Source organism: Mercenaria mercenaria, chromosome 6 (genome assembly GCF_021730395.1).
Source record: "Mercenaria mercenaria strain notata chromosome 6, MADL_Memer_1, whole genome shotgun sequence".
NCBI lineage: Eukaryota > Metazoa > Mollusca > Bivalvia > Venerida > Veneridae > Mercenaria > Mercenaria mercenaria.
In genome coordinates, this window is record NC_069366.1 from 85,252,000 (window position 1) to 85,272,194 (window position 20,195).

Consider the following 20,195-nt stretch of genomic DNA (forward strand, 5'->3'; position numbering starts at 1 on the left):
AATTAGGCATGATGGCAAACTGCTGAGGATTTTTAAAGCCATGTACCATGTTGGCAAATCTTGTGTAAGACATTGTAATAGTTTATCTGATTTTTTTAACATATCAGTGGGCTTACGTCAAGGTCAAAATAACTCTCCAGCTCTGTTTGCTCTATTTTTAGAAGATTTGGAACTGTATTTACAGAACGATATAAATTCTGGATTATCTTTATATGAAATTTGTGTTATTTTACTATTATTTGCGGATGACATGGTAATACTGGGGCCATTCCCAAGAAGATTTGCAAACTAGTCTTAATAGTTTATATGAATACTGTCAATTATGGGACTTGAAGTCAATACTACAAAGACCAAAATAGTTGTTTTTCGCAAAAAGGGGGAATATCTATCCCCATGAAACTTGGTTTTATAATAATGAACAAATTGAAGTTGTTGATGACTTCAATTATTTAGGTGTTGTTTTTAACTATACAGGTTCTTTTGTACTTAATAACCAGTACGTCTGTGGGAAAGCCTTAAAGGCTATGAATGTTTTGTCATATAATATAAATAAGTACGAATTATCACCACATGTTGTATTGCAATTGTTTGACTCATTTGTTGGGTCTATTTTAAATTATGCTTGTCCTGTTTGGGGATTTACCAAAAGTAAGGATCTAGAAAGGATCCACTTAAAATTCTGTAAATCTACTTTGGGTGTTAAACTTAGTACCAGTAATGCGGCAGTTTATGGCGAATTGGGAAGATACCCTTTATACATAAATAGATATGTTCAAATAATCAAGTACTGGTTTAAATTATTGCATACAAACAATATTTTACTAAATGTAGTGTATGACAATGCTTTAAATGAATGTAAGAAAGGTGTTAAAAATTGGGTTTCCAAAGTAAAATGTTTGCTTGAAGAATATGTTTTTTCAGATATATGGAATAACCCACTTGCTTATCAGCCAAATGTGTTTTACTAACATTTAAAGAAAGGGCTATAGATTGTTTTAAGCAAAAGTGGTTTTCTGATATTGCAAACAACAATGTATTAAATACTTTGTATATGTATATTAAACCGTATTTGGTATGGAAAGTTATCTAGAAAAAATTGTTTGTAAAAAAACTAGGCAATATTTAACCCGTATTAGGGTATCTGCACATAGTTTGCGCATAGAAACTGGAAGATATGGTAGAGATAGATTGGAGAGAAATCAAAGAACTTGTCAACTCTGTAATGTCCACGATATTGAGGACGAGTTTCATTTTATCTTGAAATGTAACTTTTATAATGAATATCGTAGCAAATGTATACAAAGGTACTACTATGAAAGACCAAATATGCATAAATTTGTCGAACTATTGCAGTGTACTAAAAAAATCTGTTCAGTTAGGGTTATGTAGATATATCAGATTGGCAAGCGATAAAAGGAATACTATGTTACTTAGATAATAAGGCAACATGTTCATTATGTCTCCCACCACACAGTGGTGTGGGAGACATATTGATTTACTCCGGTCTGTGTGTGTGTGTCTGTCTGTCACAAAGATTGTCCGCACTTTAAGTCAAGCATTTCTCAATCGATCTTCACTAAACTTGAAAAAATATGTGTGACCATAAGACCTCGGCCATGTTCGATAATTAGCTAAACCGGTCCAGGCATATTGGAGTTACTTCGGAGTAACGGCCATTGATTTACCGAAAAGTCGGCCTTGTTGCTATTGTCCGCAATTTAAGCCAAACATTTCTTATCCGATTTTCACCAAACTTGAACAAAATGTGTTTGACCATAAAGGGCCAAGTTGGAGTTACGGCCCTTGAAATTACCGAAAAATCAGCTCTTTTGCTGTTGTCCGCACTCCAAGTTGAACATTTCCAACATGATCTTCGCCAAATTTGTACAAAATGTGTTTGACTGTAAGACCTCTGACAAGTTCGATAATGAGCCAAAGCGGAGTTTGGGCCCGTTAATTGTTGTGAGTGATATGTATATAAAGGCTTAACTTGCAATTTAGATGATTAGGCAGTTGGGGGAGGCATTCCCTTTTCTTAAAAGCAGCTCTATTTGTAGTGTTGTTATGATTGTTTCATATATTTTGTATACGAAATTATTATCTGTGCTCATCCCACATTGCATAAAAGCATTGACAATTATAACTGCATGGAAACATTAATACCAGCAGGACTAACAACTAGTTATTTTTTGTCATAGTGAATTATACATAGTTCATTCTTCCAGATAGTTTATGTAACTATATCAATATTGAATAGTAACCACTGATGTTGTTATTGTAACGTTTTTGTGTTCCTTCGCAACATCATCATCTTTATTTTAAGACCGTTACGATTCGCGGGTCTTTTTGCCCCGGGACGTCCCAGTTTACATTTTTGAGTTTGTCGCAACAATTGAAAGGGAAACAACTGCTACATCTTTATTTACAGTTAAGTAGTTTTGGGTTGTTCCCCTTGAGTTATCATTGTTATATAGTTACCTAATTACAGTATCAAACAAGTGATTATTTTGATGCTGGGTGTCATGGTGGTTGCTGTGTTTTGGGGTTCTGGGGTGTCTTGGGGTAAAAAGACCTGCCCGTTACGGCTTGTTACGATCCGTTCTCCATTTAAAGTTTAAATTTTCAACAACTTTGCCACATGATCATATCTTATATGTCAATGTATATCATGTAATGAGGTACTGTATGTACAAATTACTGAATAAACTTCTGTTCTGTTCTGTTCTGTTCATAATGATTTAAAAAAAAACCCAACATGTTTTAGTATTTTATTGAGGAATTTCATATTCTGTCTCTATTTAGATCTACAATATACAGAAGTGTACAGAAAAAGAAGGAAAACCTTTAATATACAAATATATATTCTACTGATTGGACATTTCCCATCATAAAATGCTATTATACTGTCATACAGATTTTCAAACTTCTGTTTCAAAAATATATTTTGTTACCATGCTTGTGTCAAAAATTGTTTTTATATAGTCCTGTCTCAAGTTATGATATATTACAAACCTTCAACATTTAAAAACAAGAATAAGCTAGGCCTATATATGACACCTGTAGTTTGCATCTCAAGTGAGACTAATGTTTACACTATTGTCTAACAACATATTGGTTATTTAGGGTGTCTGGGGGGTGAAAGTGCTGCAAAAATGTAATTAAAAAAATGGAACACATTTCAAACTGAAAGTGAAAGTAGAAATGAAAAGTAGAAGCCTTTGAGACCCCCCTCATGTAAATTTTCATAAATGGAAATTATACCTGCCAGACCAATAATATTCATAGTACATATACACAAGTAGCAGATACTTTCTATAAAGGTCACCTTGTTTGGTTATACTTAGTATTTTGTCTTAAACACATGTACCTCTAACTGTCCACATTTTATCTTGTAGAAATGTCAATCTTTTTTTTTTCAACACATATTTTTCTCTAAATTTGTTTTTGTTGTGTGTCTAACATACTTATCTAGGTACTCTGGTTAATGAAATATAATTAACTTTTATATTTTTTGAAATATTGCATTTTTTTTTCATTTTGACAGCTCTACCTACTTTCACTTTCATTTTGCATTTTCAAAAAAATGTACATGGTTTGCAGCACTTTCAACTCACTGGGTACCTGGCGAAATACGTTAGACACAGAATTAATTTATAGTTCTAATCATGACAGCAATGACAAAATACTATGGAAAAAGAAGCTTGATATCTTATACAAAAAAAAAAATGTATTTTGAACAAACTTTCAAAGTTTGAAATGCCTGCAGTAGAGAATGCATAGCTATTTATGTCCCTGCAATCATTGATATGAATACACTAATTGCAGTAATTCATATGTGAATCAAAAAACAATATATACTTACAGCTGCATATCTAATTCCAATAAATATATGCCCGATAACATAAAATTGTCACACGTAGTGTAACAACATATGGTTGTGTTTACGTAATCCCATATTTGGTAAAGAAAACACATGCAATATGACGTAGTACCATCGACTGTGTGTTTGATTGGTTCAAAAGTGACAGGTTTAAAGCTGATTAATTATAATATTGAAAATACACTGCCATACCTTTGTACAACAGTGTACAAACAAACAATCTGGATATATCCCGAAACTGATATTGTAATCAAATTTGAAGTGGCTCTTAATTCGGATGGATATATAATAAGGAAACATGCTGTTTTTTTATTTCAGGTGAAAATCTCATCAAACAAAAGAGTTATAGAATTTTGCGGGGTTTTTTTCCATCTGAAAAGTACGCGATTTTTTTTTTCGCTCAGATTTGACCGATACCATGTGTAACATTGAAAGCTGTGAAATTTTAGTGCATAGTTCAACAAAAGTGAAACTTTCAGATTTAATTTGTTATACAGCTGAGTTTGTACTGGTAAAATATTTTTAGATTGAAGATAAAAATATAGATATCGGGTGGGAGGATATCTTTTTATACACAAGCCATACCTATAAGAATATAAGACAAACATAGAGGCCACATTTTCAGCTTGGTCCTCATAAATATTTGTCAGAATGTTTCTCTCTATAAAATCAGGGTGAAGTTTAAAACTCTGTTACCAAATGTCATGAACTAGGTCACTCATTCAAATCAAAGAAATACATTGTTCACACACTAGAGGCCACATTTACTACTTGATCTTCATATAACTCTGACAGAATGTTTGTCTCCTTGAAATATAATTAACGTTTGATACAGGATTATATAGGTCAAAAACTAGGTCACTTAGTCAAAGCGTAGAAAGATTTGTTCTGTTACAATCAAAACATCAAACTTTTTTTATATGTACGACTTTTGATTTGCTACTAAGAGGTTTGGGGTCTGGTCCCTGGTCAGGCTTTGAGATGTCTCCTTCAGCAAATACTCCAGATACCATATGTGTCTCAGTCTACTTGGCTGAAAATTAGTACAAGTAATGAAAATGGAACTCACTCTCACTCTCACTCTCTCTCTCTCTCTCTCTTTGAGAGGTTTCACTAATGGCAGTTTTCGCCTCTTCGATATTTTCTGTTGTTCTGGCCGTTCATGGAAGCCCAAGATTTCTATGCCTTTTGTCTGTTACTGATGCAGATTATTTAAATCGTTTAACAGTTATCTCAATCTGCTTTTTGCTAATCTGTCCGAGGCTAGGGCGATTCTTTTTCATTGTTTTCACTACCGTTTTCAATGATTTAGTTTCATGATACAGTTTTATAACGTCTCTACACTGTTCTGTTGTAGGAGACATCTTGAAAACAAGTCCGCAAGAAATGACGTTATCAATGACGTCATGACGTTAATGTTTTCCAATATTTTTACGTTGATAAAAATAATCATTTATACACTTCCAACTGATGGTCTGATATTTATTACACAGAGAATATTGATGATTCTTCAGCAATTTCTTTTGGGTACAGATATTATGAAACACCCTGTACATGTTTTACATGCTGTTCAATTTTCATGTAAAACAACTCTTTCTTTCTAGGATTTGGTTGTGTTTTCTTTTCTCAAAACGTAAGGCTAAGCGTTAAAAAAAACAGTTTTTAATTGCAATAAATATTTATATGCAACCTAATTTAAACTCAATTTGACTTGGTATTTTTATTTAGCACCGAGACACAAATCAATCAATTGACCTTGATCTTTGACCTACTAAAAGAGTCATCTACTGGTCATGACCAATCTTCCTGTCAAATTTCATGATCCTATGCTCAAGCGTTCTTAAGGAATCATCCAGAAACCGATGTGTGTACATACGGACCGACATACTGACCGACCGGTAGACATCTGCAAAATAATATACCTCGCCTTCTTCGAGGCTAGGGGAGGGGGACATAAAAATTGATAATACACTTATGTAATAAACTTTTCACGTCGGCGTCGTTTAAAGAATATGAAACGTAATGGTCAAACTAACTTGTTTTAAATACCAAAGAAAGAAAGAAAAGATCGGCAGGAAAAACAAACATGTTACTTTCCGCATTGCATTTCTAAAACTTGCTGAATTGTCCTTGTCTCAAAGAGAATATTAGAGACTTCATATCACGACAATCTTGATTTCTTCGTAAAGACCGTGTCTTTAGTCAGAGAAAAGCCTCAAACTATCCATCAGGATGTCGAACGTGTTTGGGTAAGTTGACGTTTTAAGCGAGAGCTAAAGGTTAGTTGACTCAAAATGGCGGATATAAACACGTAAACAAGATACAAGGTCAGTATTTTTTTAAGAAATTATATTATCTGAATATTATTGCGGTTATTTAAACTGTGCAACGAGCGGACAAATGTTTTAGCTGTGTAATGCCGTTTCTACAAGGAAGAACTATGTCGTATATAAAAAGTTATTGAGTGTAAATTTACAACTTTTGCTTTCTCGCCAAGGAAATGTTTATCAAAAAACCATCGAATTTGATCTATTTTCGTCAGGTAATCTTAGCTATTTATATTTTACATCATGTAATACTTAACTAGAAGCGTGTGACCCTAATTTATTAGTCATAGATGCATTAGGCAGCCGCATCGACAAAAAATGTGGTGTACGAATGCACAAACGTTTGTTAAACTTAATGTACGCTCAAAATGGTTAGTTTTATATTAATTGTGTACATGTATTTGGTACTACCGGGATTATTTTTCATATTGAGAATATATTTTTGCGGAAATTCATGTATAATACATTGGTGACCTTGACCCCGGGTATAATGGGCCCAGCCCCTGCACATACTTTGTTTGCATACTGGGCAATGTTAATATTAAGTTATAGTAAAATATAAGCAATAAGAACAAAGAAAAACAAAAGGTTGCCGAAAAACTTTAACCAAGAAAGCTCACGCCGATGCCGACGCCGGTGCGAGAAGAATAGCACCCCTTTTTCTGAATAGTGGAGCTAACAAGGGAGAAAATAGCAGTTAATATAACGGCGCTTCAGTTAATGAGTAAATTTTCAATAATAAATCATATGTAATACAAGCATACGAATGAATACTAGAAACTTCAAAAAGAAAAATTTACTCAATCTACTCACTAATCATTTATGAAAACGGTGATATAAGTATAATAATATCTGTCATGTGTTTACGAATCGGATAGAAATATCCGTCCCGAGGGCACCTGTGTATTGGGTGGTAATGAGGCTTGCATACCGTATTTTACAAATAACAGGTAGAAATACTTACGTAGCACTCTTTCTTATAGTACAGAATGAACACAAAGCGCGAGAAATTAACGTCCGTAAGCAGAAGTGACGTCATGATGTTTTGCGTTACGCACAATAACAAAGTTCCACTTAAGTTTTATCGTTTGCAGCGTAACGTTATGTTCTTACGGTAAACTAACGTATTTTGAATCGAGAAATATACTATAAGAAATGGAGAGAAACTATCAAGGTACCTGCTTTTTTCGTATTTTACATAAACTATATATTATCAGTGTATGAACCACTAGTTTTCATTAACAGCACGAGAGTCATCTGGCATGGGGGGTGCCAGATGGGTTTTGCCGGCATTGGTAAAATCACCGGAAACACCAGTCCGGTGTGCAAGAAAAATTAATACATTTCACCAAACGTTCATCAAATCAATGGCTATCTTCCATTTAACATTCAACAATTAAGATATTAACTTCACATGTTGAAAATCCCCATCAAATATATTTAAGAAATAATTGATAACAAAACAGTGTTCGAACACTATTTTTACACGATGGATGTTTATAACCCGGGCGTAATAATTTCGCAAGGGCGCAGCCCAATTTGAAATATTTTGAACTGCGTATAACCGCAGGAGTGCTAAATATCACGTCGACATGACGTCAACGTAATATTGTTGAGATTATTTAAGCATTGCTGGCCCCGCTTTCACTAACGTTCTCAAGGTGAGAAAATTCTCAGCTCAAGATTTTCTCAGAACTGTCTGAGAATTGTCTCAGCTGAGAAATTTCTCAAGTTGGCTTTCACTAAACTTTTTCTCAAGTCTTGAGATTTTTCTCAGCTGAGCCGTAATTTTTTAAAACATAAGCGGCCAAACATCCAAGGAGCCGCGTGAACTTTCCCACAAACACGAGTGCATAGTTGGGGGCAGTGGAATTATTCATTTATTGAGACGAAACGAAGCGTTGAGAAATGTTCATAAACAACATGTACAGTTTCGGGATATATCCAACTTGTGTTTGTACAAAGGTATGGCAGTGTGTTTTCAATATTATAATTAATCAACTTCAAACCTGTCACTTCTGAACCAATCAAACACACAGTCGAGGGTACTACGTCATATTGCATGTGTTTTCTTCACCAAATATGGGATTAGGTAAACACAGCCTTATGTTGTTACACTACACTACGTGTGACAATTTTATGTTATCGGGCATATGTTTATGAGAATCAGATATGCAGCCGTAAGTATACAGTATATTGTTTTTTGATTCACATATTAATTACTGCAATTAGACTAGTGTATTCATATCAATAATTGCAGGGACATAAATAGCTATGCATTCTCTACTGTAGGCATTTCAAACTTGAAAAACACAATTTGTTCAAAATACTCACATTCTATTTTGTAGAAGATATCAAGTTTCTTTTTCCAAAGCATTTTGTCATTGCTGTCATGATTATAAATTAATTCTGTGTCTAACGTATTTCGCCAGGTACTCTGTAAGTTGAAAGTGCTGCAAACCATGTATATGTATGTTTTTGAAAAAAATTAATGCAAAATGAAAGTGAAAGTAGGTAGAGCTGTCAAAATAAAAACAAAATGCAATATTTCAAAAAATATAAAAGTTAATTAGATTTTTTAACCAGAGTACCTAGATAAGTATGTTAGACACACAACAAAAACAAATTTAGAGAAAAAAATGTGTAAAAAAAAAAAAAAGATTGACATTTCTTCAAGGTAGAATGTGGACAGAAAATAGTATAAACATTAGTCTCACTTGAGATGTAACCTACAGGTGTCATATATAGGCCTAGCTTATTCCTGTTTTAAAATGTTGCAGGTTTGTAATTATATTTCATAACTTGAGACAGGACTATATAAAAACTATTTTTGACATAAGCATGGTAACAAAATATATTTTTGAAACAGAAGTTTGAAAATCTGTATGACAGTATAATAGCATTTTATGATGGGAAATTTCCAATCAGTAGAATATATATTTGTATATTAAAGCTTTTCCTTCTTTTACTGAACACTTCTCTATATTGTAGATCTAAATAGAGACAGAATATAAAATTCCTCAATAAAATGCTAATATAATTGTTTTTTTTGTTGTTGTTTTTTTTTTTGAAAATCATTATGAAAGAAAAAGCTGTTTCAATTGTAAGGCATCCCTGAAATGTCACAGATTTTGATAACAGTTTTAAATGTTTATTGTCAATGCATATGTTTCAAAGTATGCTATTTAGTTTTATATGTTTATATATTTTATATATGGTTTATATTATAATACACACCAACACACAATTTTATAAAGATTCTTGTAGATTCTTGTAGATATCAAAATTATGTTGTTAATAATTATAAGCTTATGTACACAGTAACCATTGATCTTGTATACCTAAGGCTCAAACTTAGTGTTTAAGATTTTCTGTATTATCAAAATCTTTGTGTAATTTAAAGCTTGATATTCCTTCTTATAAATGGAATAAACTATATATTTAAACCTGGTTACAGATCAATTTTCAGACAAACATTTTTATATAATTTATATCAGGTCACAGCCTGCTGATGAAGATCCTCAGCTTATTATACAGAGGTCAGGCTTGAGCTATGTGCTGATTCAAAAGATGCTAATGACAGTGGATAATCCATTCTGAGTTGTTCTAGGATCATTCACCAACGTTTCAAAACACTGATGGAATTGAAGGCAGTACATATACTGATGTCTGGCCTGTGATTTCAAGTATAGACTATAGTATGTATTGTTTAGACTAAGTTAGTCTCAATGTTTCCTAAATTTGCAAACTTTATTTTAATTCAAACCATGCCTAAGATTTTAATTTTACTCAAAAGGAAATAAAGGAGAACAATAAATAAAATCATGCTTGCAACATAATACAGAAACCAAATTGATACCCTGAATGGAGGCACTTCATTTACAACCATTTGAAATGGATCGGTCTGATTTTGACCAAGTACTGGTTTGGTTTGAAACTTTCACTTATGATAATTTGCATGCCTAGCTCAGAATATAAAGCACTAGACTATGAATCAAGAAAAGTTCTAAGTTTGATCCTTTGGCTATGCATGCTATGCATGCAATATCTTTAACAGTTTGAGAGAAGAACATGTCTAAGTCATTTGTCCACCATTTCTTACTCATTTACAATGGGAAGTTGTCTGTGAGCACAAGTCATTTCTAGTAAAGAATGCAGGAACACTTAAAAGGTTAACTGAACACCATTACATGACTGAAATACTGTTGCAAAATTGAATCATATTGAAACAAAAAACAAAAAAAGGAAATTTTGCTCCATAAATGCATAACAAAAAAAATTTGTGATAGTGTACTGTATATTATATGGAAAAAACAATTCCTTTTCAGATTGATGTACCTCCTCCTGATGTATCTCCATGAAAATATTTTCTGCCATGTGAAAGGAGCAAGCTGCAAGATATACTGTGGAAGTGGGGGCCTATGTAAAAAACATTTTATTTAAAGAATATAAGAAATCTGACACTAAACTACTGAAAAGGTGCACAGGGGACATTTTTGTGTGTATAGACTTTCATCAAGATTCTGAGAAAGTTGATTTATTAAACAGAAATAGTCATATTGTGTCTTCAAAGCTGAAAAAGATTAAGATCTTAGGAAACATTAGGACTCAAGAAAAGTAATGGGGTAATGAAACTGCAGTGTTCAACATTTAAATTGTTTGTTTTTTTTCACTACATTTTGTGAAGAGGGTTCCATCACAAGATGTGACATATTGGTAAGAATGAGATGTAGTTTATGAAAAAAAGTATTTTGCTTTAAATGTGTAGCATTTAAGTTACATAACAAGAGTGCAAGAATGTCACAATATACGCCCGTCACAGCAAATTTCTTTACTCTAGCAGCTGTATTTGCAAATGGAATTTTAATTTTGTGGTTGTTTAGTAATAACTAAGTGTTTTGTTTTTCTAAGTCCACAAAAAAACTCCTTACCAGGTAGAGATACCTTAAAATACACCTAAAATTGGAAAGTAACATCTATGTTGTACCACAGAAAAGTGGTCTTGGTTTTTCCCTACGGTCAATTATAAAAAAGTTACAATATAAGTTATTTATAGTAACAACTAAGGGAAGTTAATCTTAAAAAAAAAAAAAAAAAAAAAAATCAAAAAAAAAAATTGTAAGTCCACACAAAAATCTTTACCAGGTAGAGACTGGTCAAAATACACCTCAAAATTGGATGTAGCATGCATGTTGTACTACAGAAAAGTGGTCTCGATTTTTCCCTACGACTAGTAATGAAAAAGTTACAATATAAGCTATTTATAGCAACAACAAAGGGAAGTAATTCTAAAGAAGGGAACTGCGCATGACACTTCGTCTCATGATGGTGTATAATTGTGTCAAGTTACATCAAAATCCCTCCATGCATGAAGAAGAAATGCTTCGGACAAAGTCATTCTTGTATCTGACCTTTGGCCTCTAAGTGTGACCTTGACCTTAGACCTAGGGACCTGGTTCTTGCGCATGACACTACGTCTTGTGGTGGTGAACATTTGTGCCAAGTTATATCAAAATCCCTCTATGCATGAAGAAGAAATGCTCCGGACAAGGTTTTCATTCTTGTATCCTTTGACCTCTAAGTGTGACCTTGACCTTAGACCTAGAGACCTGGTTCTTGCGCATGACACTCCGCCTCATGGTGGTGAACATTTGTGCCAAGTTATATCAAAATCCCTCTATGCATGAAGAAGAAATGCTCCGGACAAAGTTTTCATTCTTGTATCCTTTGACCTCTAAGTGTGACCTTGACCTTAGACCTAGGGACCTGGTTCTTGCGCATGACACTCTTCTCATGATGATGAACAATTGTGCCAACTTTCATCAAAATCCCTCTATGCATGAAGAAGATATGCTCCGGACAAAGTCATTCTTGAATTTGACCTTTGACCTCCAAGTGTGACCTTGACCTTAGACCTAGGGACCTGGTTCTTGCGCATGACACTCCGTCTCATGATGGTGAACAACTGTGCCAAGTTTCATCAAAATCCCTTCATGCATGTAGAAGATATGCTCCGGACAAGGTCTGTGGACGCCGCCCGCCCGCCCGCCCGCCCGCCCGGGGCGTTCCCATAATACGTCCCGTTTTTCAAACGGGCGTATAAAAAATCAAAGCTGTAACAATAAAGCTTGATTTAAAAACACTAGCCAGCATGTAATTGTCACACTTTCTTGGGTGCACAGGGGACACAATTAGCTATATAATTTAATATAACTTTAACCCTTAGGCCCTTGCTAAATTTCTATAATGGACTTGTCCATTTTACAATTTGGACAGTATTATTAAGTGATAAAAGGGGTGCTAACCAAAAGATACTGACTGAATGGCGCACAGTGCAGATGAAGATCAGACTGCACTAATATGCAGGCTGATCATGATCTACACTTGTCGCAAAGGTAGGACCAACCATGAACAGCATGATAAGGATTAAAACTGTTTGAGCCATTCAACTGAAATTGCAAACATTTGTTGACTACATTGATTGGATATAATGTAACTTGCCCCAAAACACTTTATAAAACTGAACTGAATAAGACAATATAGCCGATAGATACACATTGTTGAAGGCATTATCTTTGTTTACATTAAATTTAAATGTGAAATATAAGACACATTAATTTCTTGTTTTCGAATTTATGTGTCAAAGTGGCAGTTCTTGTTAACTGCAAAACCATCTACTATTATTGGTTAACTAATTATTGGAATAGTGAGCATTTTAACATTGTTTCATCACAATGTACTCCTTTATGGGAATAGGGAGGCAATAGCATATTTAACTATTAAAACTTATTATTAAACTATGTCATTTGAATGAAAACAGCCTTAGACACACCTGAAAATCAAGATCAATTTGAAAATACGTGCAATGTTTTAAAAATGTTTTTGGATTTAAGTTATAACATTTTCTTATTTTTATCTTCAGTTGGTTATAAATGCAACTGATTGTTTTTATCAACATCTGTTGTCAGGTGTGTTTCGTCCCAATTTAATTTTGTGACCCATACAGTGTTTCCAGGACTCATCAGTAAGAGAAACACCATCAACTTGAGTCAACAACATAACTTTTAACATGTGAACAGAAGTTAATTATAAACATTTTCAAAGGAACATAGTGAACTGGAACAGTAAATGAAAATTATAAAAGAAATGAAAATGATAACCTGTACACTTTGGCATTTCATAGTTCTTTTTAAAAGATCAAATTTATCTGAGAAGACAATGACAGTGAAATATAAAATTTTACTTAAAATTATTGATGTAAATCATACTGAACTCTAACAACTTACTGGTAATATAAATTTTATCAATAGCATAGAGTAAAGATTTTCTGATATTTTGGAAAGATTTGAAAAATATTGTACTTTAAATGTTCAACCAATATTTTAGATCAAATTATGAAATGCCATATTTATTTATAAATGAATAAAACTGTTGTCAACTTATAAAAATTTCTGTTAACTTTAATAAATTATTAGAACTTAAATATTTTTCATTGTCTTTGTGTCCATCAGTTTTTCTGCTTATTCAATTACATCATGCTATTTGCCACTTGCTAAATGTGAACTATCTAAAGTATAGATGTTAATAGTTAACAGCACTGCAAAATGCAGAACAAAATATTTCCAAATGCTTATTAATGAGTGATTACTTATAAACAAGCTGGTGTATAAAGCCGTATGTAATATCATGCCATTATGTAATAACTTTTATCACTTGACATGGCTAGAGACTGAACCTACAATATCCCACTGAAGTGGTGGGCCATCTACCACTTGGCTACTGAGGCCTATGAGGCAACAGGACTTGACTACTACAAAGTGGAGATTTTGCTTAAGCAGTAGGTTAGCTTAGTTGGTAAAGTACTAGTCCTGTATGAGAGGGTCCCCAAGATTGAGCCCTACAGTAGACTGACTGCACATTTTACTCAATCTGTTCAATTAACTAGATGCACACATTGGACTGTGACAGTTTTATAAACTAGAGGCATTATCCAGGAATAGTCCCCTCTATGTACACTACTTTTATATAGCTGGGGAGTTTCTTATGGTATAGGACTTGATTACCACAAAGGGGGAATTGTTTCAGCAGCTGGTTAGTTCAGTTGATAGTGTGCACACCCTGTAAACAAGGGGTCCCGGCTTTGAGCCGACCACTAACTTCTCATTTTTATCACCCCTTGATGATAACCCCCAAGTTGTGAAACGAAATTTCACAAGAATAAGGACTTCTATGGACGTTACTGCACAATTAAATATATCTCGGTACGAGCGTTTTTGGTACGAAACATTGGCACAGTAAAACGTCTACTGTACTTAATAAATATTGTCTTCAAAGTTTTGTAGCATTCAAGACGAGAAAGAAACATTTTAGAAACAGTAAAAATGTTTGAAAATGTTGTCCTTGTGGTAAATTAATTGCTGCATGTGTTTTAAAAGCGTAAACAGTATCCCTAGCAACAATCGGCCATTTTAGTTTTACTTGGATTACTTCCCTTGAAATTAAGAAATTACCGTCTCCGACGAAGTTTGTTGTCATCCATGTCATGCTGGTGAACTCAACGTGAAACTGGCACCGACTACGGCGGCGGCGTATATTGTATCGTCGAAAAGTCGCCATTTTGTTTCTTTGAGAAAAGCACTGAGACAGCCCAACCCTTGACTCAAGAAATCTGAGAAAAATCTCAGCGCGGAAGTTGAGATTTTACTGAGAGATTTTTAGTGAAAGCCAATCTGAGAAAAATCTCAAGCTGAGAATCAAAGTTGAGATTTTTCTCAGACTTGAGCTGAGATTTTGACTTGAGAACGTTAGTGAAAGCGGGGCCTGATCATGATAAAACTTTATCATATGTTTGACGTCGCAGAAGTATAAAAAAAGCCATTACTTAACAAAAGCTCATAGAACATGAAATGCTATTCCCGCCTTGATGCATTCAATTAACTTCACAAGGAACAGAAATTATTTGGTCACTGTGCAATGGATAATTGACAAACTGACCTAGGCTCATTTACCAGTCATAAGTGACCTCCATAATAAATTTAATCTTAAACCAAAGCATTCTCTAGTTATTTTGCAAACAAGTAATACTATTCTGGGTCAATGTGACCTCGACATGTGACCTACTGACCTAAAAAATCAGCAGGTGTCATCTGCCGTTAAGTTCAACCTCTCTATTAAATTTCGTCATCCTAGGCCAAAGCGTTCTCAAATTATCTGAAACTGTTTAACTGTTCCGGGTAATGTGACCTTGACCGTTGATCTATTGTTCTCAAAATTAATGCGTATCATCAGCTGGTCATGTGCAACATACCTATCAACTATCATGGTCGTAGGCCCAGGCGTTCACGAGTTATCATCGGGAAACCGCTTAACTGTTCTAGATCACTATGACCTTGACCTTTGACCTACTAACCTCAATATAAATAAGGGCCATTTTCTGGTCATGACCAACCTACCGATAAACTTTCATGATCTATGCCCAAGAGTTCTTGAGTTATCATGCATAAACTGTTTAACTGTTTCGGGCCACTGTGACCTTGATCTTTGACCTACTAAAAGAGTCATCTACTGGTCATGACCAATCTTCCTGTCAAATTTCATGATCCTATGCTCAAGCGTTCTTAAGGAATCATCCAGAAACCGATGTGTGTACATACGGACCGACATACTGACCGACCGGTAGACATCTGCAAAATAATATACCTCGCCTTCTTCGAGGCTAGGGGAGGGGGACATAAAAATTGATAATACACTTATGTAATAAACTTTTCACGTCGGCGTCGTTTAAAGAATATGAAACGTAATGGTCAAATTAACTTGTTTTAAATACCAAAGAAAGAAAGAAAAAATCGGCAGGAAAAACTAACATGTTACTTTCCGTATTGCATTTCTAAAACTTGTTGAATAAAACTGATAAAATGCTCGACAGAATCTCGCATTTTATTCAATTCGGTTAAAAAATCAATATGGAAAGACACTCTATAATTAAATGTAATGCAGAAATGATATTTGTTAAATATGTCACATTTTTGGTGTGAGTGCACACTCCTTCATTCAACTTTGATTAGAGGTGGAGGACGAATAAGTTTAGACACCGTGTCTTTTTATCATAAATATATCTCTGTGTGTGCGTGTGCGTGCGTGCGTGCGTGCGTTTGTGTGTGTATGTGACACAATATCAAAGATACAATAACAATAACGAAATATAAAATAAGAATATTGACTTTTACCATAAGAATGTCGAATATACAATAAGAATAACGACAGATAGAATAACAATGGTAAGATTCAGAATATGAATGACACGACATTGAATAACAATATCAGACTTACACTAATAATAAAATAGATTATATAATTTAGCAACGTTTGACATGCCATATACGCCTCGAGTTCTCCAAAATGGTCTTGCATTAAATGTTTGTGTTTTCCGAAGTATCTAGCTGCGACTCAATGAACCAAAGAACATCAAAGTCTAACAAACTGTCAAGAACAAAATCTTATTTGTTTCGGATACTTACAAATGTTTCCGTGAAAAACCGATGAACTGTTATCATTATTATTTACTGGTCCCCGATTTATATTAATATCGCAAGCTAATATTATAATAATTTTATCAAAGTAAAAACATATTCAATATTCGAAACTGAGTCCGGCACTGAGAACTACCAACGACAAATAAAATTGTCAAAAATGGCATCATAGCGCAGAAAATTCAAGTACGAAATACCCACAGTATTGCATTAATTAATTTTATAAAGTTTAATTATGGTTAAGTTAAGCACATTCGAATCAAATTTATATTTACCATGTAGAAATTGATTAAACCCTGATTCTTTTAAGCTTCAGAGCACGCTAGGAAAATTCGGCAAAAAAAAAATAAGGTCGTGTGCTTACTTTTTTTTAGACTGATTTGAAAAAAATTGTACTTCATATAAGTTGATACAAGAATGGAAACTGTTATGGAAAATGTTGAATAAAACATCTTTAAAAGTATCTTAGATAAAAAGACAAAGTACTTGTCACCAGCGTTTCCAAAAAATGAATACTACAAGAGAAACAATCAGAATTCGCGAACTATGTTACGTAGATATTGTAAGAATAAAAGTAATATCGACAACAACACTACATTGAATTAAGATAAAAATAAAAAATGGTCTGAAGTGATTTTGAACAGGTGGTAACGTGCGTGACAGTCAGACAGCTACCACTACGCCACCGTGCCACTGGTTATTTATATTTATTATTTTAGGATACAAATATTTCGAAAAACAACAGAAACCCACGAAATTTTGGTAAAGATTAATGAGTGCCAGGTCAATACTAACGGACTATACCTGCATCAAGTAGCATTTACAAATGTATACTTATATTTTTCAAATATTATATATTTAGTTTATACATAATTTATTTTAAGTGGATTGCGAAGGAAGTTCTACAACTTATATTAATCACTCTCGACACCTCATTCCTGATGGAATCCACCGCCACGAGGGTATGAGAGAAGAGGACAGTTTCCCTTAAATGCTGAGCGCCAAGCAAGGGAGCTACTGGTACCATTTTTCACGTCTTTGGTATGACGCGGCCGGGGATCGAACCCACGACCTCCCGCACTTATAGCGCACGCTATACCACTAGGCTATCGAGGCGGTTAATATTATAAATTTTCCCCTTTAAATTACGATCGTCATGTTTTCATCTACAATACGCTTAAGATACATTCACAACTCAGTTCTAAACTGAAAGGAGTAGTAGTAGAAGAAGAAGAGAATCATTATAGATCTAATTTCTTTTATGAACACGCAACCAAAGTGTGAAGTTGTGCATTAAAACGATCAAACAAAAAATAACAACAATGAACAAATGCGTACTTTTCATTCAGTTATACTAGTGCGTTGTCTGTTTGTCTGTAAAATGAAACAAAGAAAAACTCCCAACATAATCGGCTAACAAAAATGCATTTACACTGGCGTATTAAGCAGAACTTCCATAAACGTTTTTTTAATATCATTTTACATATTTCAATTTACCTCCAATCATTTTTTCTGACTTGGGTAAGGAAAGATCTATTGATAAATAAATCAATACAAACTAGAAATTAAAATGACGTTGTGTATAAGTACCGCACAGTATTATGGCGTTTTCATTTTTAGCAACACGTAAATGAACAATCAGTACTTAGCACTCTCTTTTAAAATAAAAGATATAGGAATGAATTTAATAGTTTGCTTGATGGCGCAGTACGTTGAGTGGATAGACATTATCATTTTGTAGTGCTAGTTTTTATGGTTTGAACCTTGCATCCGTCCATTTCCTTCATTTTGCATTTTTATTTACATTCTTTGTGCAAGTTTGTTTTCCTCTGGTTTCGAATTCATCCACGAAAGCTTCAAGTGTTTAATCAAATAAAAGATGAAGCGTATTTTAACATAATTACGTGTTAACCTTGACATATATATCAGTTAGTAAATAAGTTAGAACTAGATTAAACAGCTCGTGTTTTTTCGTTGAATCGTATTAAAAAAATATCAGAAATTAAATACGGTTTTAAAAATAAATTTTTACGGGTCGGTCTAAGAATCGAGCCCCCGACGAAAAAGTATAACACGAGTATAACACGAGCACCGTTACCGCCCGGCCAACGAGGAATTACTGTTTGCGTTGTAAACGTAGTGTATTGACATAAATTTAAGCTATCGTTTTTTTTGTTTACATTTCAAAGCGCTTTATTACTGTGAGATATTTTTTATAATACCTGTAAGTCAGTTACTTACCTCTTAGAACAGTGTTCATGAATTGAAAATACGGTGTCACAATTCGCATGAGCGCGGGTATTTTCAGTTCATGAAGACCTCCTACTCGGTTAGTAACCTACAAGTACCGGTACGCTTTTTATGTGAACCCCGTTCATAGCAAGGCGAAACGATAATCAGCTGCATAAATTTTTGAAGTGCCCCTCGTATGCTGCTGTTTTGCAGATCTTATTAAATGCTTTGATTCGATTCGTAGAAATGGCCAATGGCTAAAACTTATTAAAAGTGGTATTTACGGCAATGTAATAAGATCTATCTTCATAAATGATGTAGAATTATTCCTCTCCCTGTTTCTAACGTTTCTCATTTATGAATGCTGCAAAAACTCTTTTAGAAAAGGCTCATAGAGCAATGACTGCACAAGTTTCGGTTACTAAAATGATAGAAATACCAATTAACACTATGTTAAATTAGTTTGATGCTTATGTAGCTTCAGTATTAAATTACTCTAGTAAAGTATTGGGCTTTCTAAAAGCTGAAAACAGAGCGAGTGCATAGAAAAAATTCTAAGTCATTGTTACTTGTTAAAAATTCTACAAATAATTCAGTTACTCCATTGTTCTTTTTAACTTTAGTACAGATACTAGTATGTAAATACAAGTTAGGATAATTAGTTGTGAAATTGATTGGTCTCTAGTACTATATCTACATTATACTAATTTAGTTCCTTCTTTATTTCATAAAAACAATTACACCAATAAACCTCATTTTTCAGTACTTTGAGAGTTTCAATGATATGCAAAACATATAGTTTTGTTTGTTTTGATTGTTTTGGGTTTAACGCCGTTTTCAACAGTATTTCAGTTATGTAATGGCGGGCAGTTAACCTAACCAGTGTTCCTGGATTCTGTACAAGTACAAACCTGTTATCCGCAAGTAACTGCCAACTTTCCCACATGAATCATAGGTGGAGGACTAATGATTTCAGTCCCAATGTCGTTTATCAAATAGTCACGAAGAACATACGCCCCGCCCGTGGATCGAACTCGCGATCCCGCGGTCCGTAGACAAACGCTTACTTACTGAGCTAAGCGGGCGGGCACTGAAAACCATATAGAGCCAGTTAGTTTAACACATATTCTTACCAAAACTAAAAGATATTGAGATGTTATTTACATATAAGATACATAATCTGTTGTGAGAAAAAAAGACTGTTCAAACGCTCCCTTAAAATTTGCT

The 20,195-nt window shown here is 33.9% G+C and overlaps 1 long non-coding RNA gene across 1 annotated transcript; it reads left to right on the top strand.

The window, feature by feature from the left end:
• Positions 1-8,212: 8,212 nt before the first annotated feature.
• On the top strand, positions 8,213-11,678 carry LOC123562935 (uncharacterized). Its single transcript, XR_008371484.1, has 3 exons — positions 8,213-8,387; positions 9,705-9,905; positions 10,536-11,678. It is a non-coding gene; the product is annotated as an uncharacterized LOC123562935 (long non-coding RNA).
• The last annotated feature ends 8,517 nt before the right edge of the window (positions 11,679-20,195 follow it).